General features: G+C 41.1%; 1 protein-coding gene across 1 annotated transcript in view; it reads left to right on the forward strand.

Annotated features, from left to right (window-relative positions):
• The window catches only part of PPM1G (protein phosphatase, Mg2+/Mn2+ dependent, 1G), a 30,912-nt gene that overhangs the window by 12,483 nt on the left and 12,150 nt on the right, over nt 1-6,279 (forward strand). The gene's annotated exons all lie outside the window — the stretch shown is intronic.

The raw sequence follows: 6,279 nt of genomic DNA on the forward strand, positions 1-6,279 counted from the left end.
GAAAAAACAGAACAGGCAGATCCATTCCCTGACATATCTTCCCAGCTTCCATTCCCCACTTAAGGGCTCCCTGAGCTAGAGGTTGCAGCCATTTGATCTTATAGACATGCTCAAGTCTTCTTGATGAACTAACTCTTCATGACTTTGTCTAATTGCATTTTAAACCAGGTTTATATATTTGATGATTATTTGCATAGAACTTTATTATTTGAAAAAAATACTTCAATCAAAATCTGCTGCTTGATAATTTCACTGCAATATCCCCAACACTTAAGAGACATTAGCAAATAATCACTCCATTAGCACTTTTCACTTTCATAATTTTGGACTCCATGTCCTTTCTTCCAGTCAGAAGAGTCCTAGACTTGTCTCTGGTCATACAGCTGAATCTGTATTATTAAATAACAGCAGCACCCATTTTCTGGCCCTGAGGTCAATTGGCACAGTCTGGCCACACTGATGCTATTAAACTGTCTTAGCATTTGACATAGTGTGGCTGCATCCAAACTGACTGTTGGTCCCTGGTTCCTACTAGATCCTGAACTGTGTCCAGAAATTATGAGAGTGCTAACTAAGTTATGCCAAAATTGCACCATGGATCATTCTAATAATTTTTAGCATAGGTGATGAAATGCATGGGCCATGGAACTCATTAGGCTACTGTTGTTGGATATAGCCAAGGATTCCAAACACTATATTGTACCACAGCTCTGATTATATTTGTCCTTTTTTTTTTGGACATAATCTAGCTCTGCAACATGCTTTTAGTTAGGCTGACTAGAACTGCCTATAGCTTTCAAGTTACAGATATACCATGAATTTATTGTGACGTAAGTGTTTTCTGCTTTGTTCTCAGTTCCTTTCCTAACAACGTGTTAGCTGTTTTGATACAAATAAACTGTAAGCTGACATTTTTAGAACTCTGTCCCCAGTTTCTTCCAGATCTTTCCGAAGTGGTAATAGATGGCTTTGAGTCCATCAAGTGTGCATATGGAGGTCGGTTGTCTTTTCTTTTTTTCATGTTCTTGGCTTTGTCAGTGAATTTCATCTGCCAATATCATGCAAAAGCACAAGATCCTGCTGTAAAATTTTGCAAAATATTTTAGTTTTGATCATTCTGAATGATCCATCACTTCTTTTCCGGATTATTTATGTAGATGTTGAACAACTTAAATGTTCAAGGAACACTCCCAGTAGCCATCCTCCATTTTGAAAACTCTCTGCTTCTATCAAACCTTACTTCTTTTCCCATGACAGCTTAGTATGTAAAAGATTTGATGATTTATTTGAAAGCTTTTTGAAAATCTATATGGAGTAGATAAACTAAACTACTTATTTCCTCCTGCTCATTGACTCTTTGAAAAAACATTGACCAGTTTGTGATATTCCCTGCTGTATATTTAACCCCTGCCTGTTCTACCATATGTATCCATGTATATGCTAATTCTATTTATTAGAATTTCTACTGTTTGCTGCATTCACATACCACATATGCTGGTCTGTAGCGTTGTGAACCCAGTTTCCACCACTCTCTGAGGCTTTTTGATTTATTTTTTGGTATGATATGTATGCCTTTCATTTCTCTGGTAACGGAGGAGATTCAAGTGGAAGGTTACATACCGCAGTTCATGATTTCTCATTCTCCTTTAGAACAATTCTGCCAATTTGTAAATAAGAGTTTAACACCTTTTTTTTGCAATAGTCATTATTAAAAAGGTCAGCCTGAGTAGGTAGCTGACTAGTAGTTCTTCAAAAGATATGGTCTCAGTCTGAAGCATTTAGATTGAATGTTTTGAAATTATTTTCCTCCTGAACATCATCTTAGAGTGCACAGAGACCTGGGTGGAGCAGCTGCTGATATCCTGAAGATTATCTTTGAGAACACTGGGATGACGGGTTGGTTTTGGAAGGCAGAGAAGGACAAAGGAGAAAGGATATAGGGATTTAGCAACTATTCAACTTAATGTTATTTCTTGCAGGAATTCAGAAACCATTTGTAAGCATCTAGCAGATATGAAGATAAGTAGCAGCTCGCTAAAACTGGTCAAGAATGAATAATATCAAGCCGATCTATTCTTCAAGATTAGTGTGTTAGCTTCTTAGCTAACAGGCAGGTCTATTTCATGTGTTGGGTTTTAGAAAGACTTCTGACACTCTTATGACATTCCCATTAGTGTAGGACATGAAGTAATGTGTTTGTTTTTTTTAAAATACAATAGGAAAGATTCAAGGTAGACATTAGGGAAAGGCATTAATCAGAATGGCAAAGCACTGGCATGGTTTCCTAACTTGTGGTTTAGATTTCCGGTGATTGAATCTCTACAGCTCTTCCTAGACAAACCTTATCAGGAAGGATATGGACGGATATAGTTGAACCTGACTCTGAAGATCGACTTTTGCCCATCCCTACTTTTGTATGATTTTATTGATGCATTAGTTCTTTAGTTTGAAACAATTCCTCAGGTCTGTCCCATGTAAAAGAAGGTTTTAAGGTGGGAGCCTCTCTAAGCTTTATTAGCTGCCAGTGCAAAGATTGAATTTAGCTTTTCTTTTATACCTTGCTCATCTATCAGCCTTAAACTTTCCGGTAAGCTTCCTGCTCCAGACAGATTGGGAAAAGTTTTTATTATTGTGTTCCTTGAAAAAGGGTGGGGTTTGTTTTTCTTTTTTTCACATTTAGCTTTCCATCTCACTCATCAGTTTTTCTTTTATGTTTTCTCCCTGTGGACAAGACTTCCAGTTTTTGAAAGATGCTGCTGGTTTTTTGCCTTCCCCAGTTGCCTTTTTACTTGCCCTGGCCTCCCTGCTCCCAAATCTTGGAGACTGATACACAGGTACTCTGTACCTTCAGTATGGTGTTTGTGATCAATCTCTGTTGCTATCTACACATGCTTTATCCTTTTAGCTGTTTCTTTTCCTTTCCTTTTAATAAGTGTCTTCATTTACACATAGCTCCCCCTTTTCAGAGGTCAACATTATCATAGTGAGGTTTTCTTTTTGTTCCTACCAGGGTGTTTAATTTGAATACAGCAAGCCCTGTTATAATTTTTTTCCAGTTTGTATGCAGAGCGATGGATCTCTCTTGCCCTGTTCTTGGTCATCTTGCCTTCTGATCTGCCTTAGCATTTTGCCTCCCTGTCATTGTCTCAGGGTGGGAGTTAATACTCTGGTCTTAATTTTTTTTTTTCCTGTTTTGGCATTCCAATCCATAGGGATTCTGTGATATTTGTTGTTAGCCAGTTTATTTGTTGCTTGACTCTAAGCTTTCTTTATTTTATATTCAAATGGTGTGTATGTGTCTAAATACAGATCAAATCTTGGAGTGGGATCTACTTTCAGCCTTGTGAAGATGAGATAGGATGGGTTTGCGCATGTACATGCACTGAAAAAATATTTGATCTAAGAACCTGTATCTCTGGAGGCCTTTTTCTTGCCTAGGTTTCTGCCCTGAGGCTGCTGACCGTTCTTGTCTTCACATGTCATATTCAAGCCTGTGTTCCTGGAGATAGAGAAATCATACTGCAGTGAGATTCCAGCTGGGTCTTAGGTACTCTGGAGCCAGCCTTGCCTGAAATACCGAGATAAATTGACTTTGTTCCATATTTCATCTGAATGTGACTCCTGCTTTTAAAACTGAATCAGATGTGGGGTTTGGCAGTGGCATCTAACAGTGCAGAAATATGCTCTGAGACCTGAACTTTCACCTTTCTGTGTGGTCTTTCAGACATCCTGAAAACTATGGTTTGCTTTCACCTTTCTGTGTGGTCTTTCAGACATCCTGAAAACTCCACATGCTCTCTTGCAAACAAAAGCGGTCTCTTTTTATAATTTTCTAGAAACATAAAAGTACACACTCTGGAGAAACCTCCAGATATTTACTTTTTTACTGAATTCAGTGCTACAGGTTCTATATTTTACTCTAGCCTCCTGAAGACCTTCCTACTACTGCATCTGGGTCGCATTAAGCAGGAAATGCAGCTGAGGCCTTGGCATTACTTAGCTGGATGCTGCTCCTCTAGAAAATATTAATAAAATTATTCATGGAGACTTTGAGAGTTTTACAGTGGGTTTCACACTGGAGATGTGGAAGATGTGATCCTGGATTCATTGTTGGTTATGTAGTATGGTTATATGTAAATAATTGCATTCTCTAAGTGTTCAGCCCCTGAAGCTTTTGAGGCCCCTGACAGCTGAAGGCACTCCGCACCCATGGGTACCAGAGCCTGCTTTTGTACCTCTGCTTCTCCTCTGTCCCGCTTCTCGGGGAAGTGTGAAGAAGTGGAAATTGTATTTGGTGAGGTTTTCTTTTCCCTGCTGTCCTAAAACTGTCAGCGCCAGGACTCCTACAGCAGTTTAAAATGCACCTTGGAGTGTGTAGAGCCTTCTCTGGAAGTTACAAGCAACAGACTTCATTTGTCCCCCTGGGGAGATAGTCCTGTGGTCTTGCCTACCTTGGTGAGGGGAAGAGCTTGTGTGGCAGTTCCTCACACTTACCTTGCTGTGCTATATTGTACTCATGCACTCATCCTTCTCTTGCTTGAACAAAATTGTTTGTTTTCTGGGTACTTGCATCTTTGGAAAATTCATTCTGTTTTACTGCTTTGCAGGTCAGTTTTGTGCTTCAAAGAGCACTTCCCAACTTTCACCATTTTGCTGGAAATGTTGTCGCAAATGCTTGTTACAGGTGAGGGCAGCCAGGGCCATTTGCTGTAGGTCTGCTTAGGAAACTGTACAGCCCTGAGCACTTAATTCATTGCTGACAGATATTTTGAGGCTTTTAGTGACTTCTGATGCCCAGGTGAGCATGAGTAGTTTCAGGAATATTTTATCCTGGTGGATTGTTTGTTGCTTCCCTATAAAGCCATAATAAGAGCATAAATTTGTGTGTACAACACAGTAACTGCAGAAGTGAGGGAAATTTTAATTTTGAGACAATGCTATAGTAGGTGTGGCACCATTGAAGAAAAGTAGCAAGTGGCTGTAAAAGGAGCAGGGAAGTCTTTTGCTCAGAGAACTTTGTAGTCTGCCCTGGGAGTCACTGTTACTCGGTTGCAACTGGTGTCTCTGATAGTTGTTCTCCTCCCTAATTCCATCCCACAGCCTAGGAATATCATGGGGCTGAATCCTTTGATCCCTTGTGGAACTGGCAGGGGAAGGACCTTGATGAAGAGCACCAAGCAGGACTGAAGTGTCTGAATCAGCTTTCGTAATTACCTGGCTCTTCAGCCCTACTGCTGATGCCCTCATCCCTGCCATCAGAGGAAGAATGCTTGATATCTAATGAAGACAAGACCTTGATAAAATGTGGTGGGTGGGCCGATTTTGGCATAAGTGTAACCAAATCCAGGAGTATGTTACATAATGAACTGAAAGGAGCCATTAGCATCCACCAGGTAATTACGCTGGTTGCACCTGGGCTAAACTGCAGAAAGGCTCCCTTGCCACAGCTGGCCCTGGTATGCAGAGCCCACTCAGTGTGTGAGTCAGGACCTGGAATGAAGTAGAGCTGCTCTATTGCACTCTCACAAAGGCTTTGTCAGTGAGAAAAACCTGGTGGGTTTCTTGCTGTAACAGGTCCAGAAGTGCTGAGACGGAATATTTTAGTACATCTGTCTGCATGTAGAAGATTAATCCTTGAGCCAGTTCAGTTTCTTTGGCCACGGTGGCAGCAATGTGCTTTGAGTTACTGACTCAGCTTCTAAAACCCATTAGATCTCACTGGGACTGCTGTGCAAGCAGCTAGACCTGAGGTCTCTGTGCAGGGCCTATAGCTGCCTCCTGTGCACCAAAGGGACACACACCTATTAGACCTGAGGACTCATTTTGATGGATCGTCTTCTGCAGCTGGAGAACTCCGAAGGAGTATCTTGTTTTTCTAGATGTTCTGGTTAAAACACTGTAAGCGAGCACCTTTGTATCCTCTAAGTAAGGGAGATGGGGTACTGCCACAACCAGCTCTGCTCACAGAGGGTGGCCTGGTTTGAGGGTGAGCTGCTGCCGCTGGAGAGAAGTCTAGGAGACTGGCAAAAGGGTCCTGTGTGAAGCCTCATCAGTTTGCAACAGAAATGTCTTTTGTGACATCTGTGCTGCAGCTGCACAGGAAGCATCAAAGGTTTCTTGTCTTCTGTGGCACCTACAAATTCACTTACAGTAATTTGTCTTTGGGTAGCCACAGTCAGGCACATCAGACTTTCCCGGATCACTATTTAATCTCAGTGTCCCTGTTTCAAACAAATGGCTTGTTTAACTGCCAAAGCTTTTCATATTGGGGCTGGCTTC

The sequence above is a fragment of the Pygoscelis adeliae genome, unplaced genomic scaffold (assembly GCF_000699105.1).
Source record: "Pygoscelis adeliae isolate BGI_AS28 unplaced genomic scaffold, ASM69910v1 Scaffold487, whole genome shotgun sequence".
Taxonomy (NCBI): domain Eukaryota; kingdom Metazoa; phylum Chordata; class Aves; order Sphenisciformes; family Spheniscidae; genus Pygoscelis; species Pygoscelis adeliae.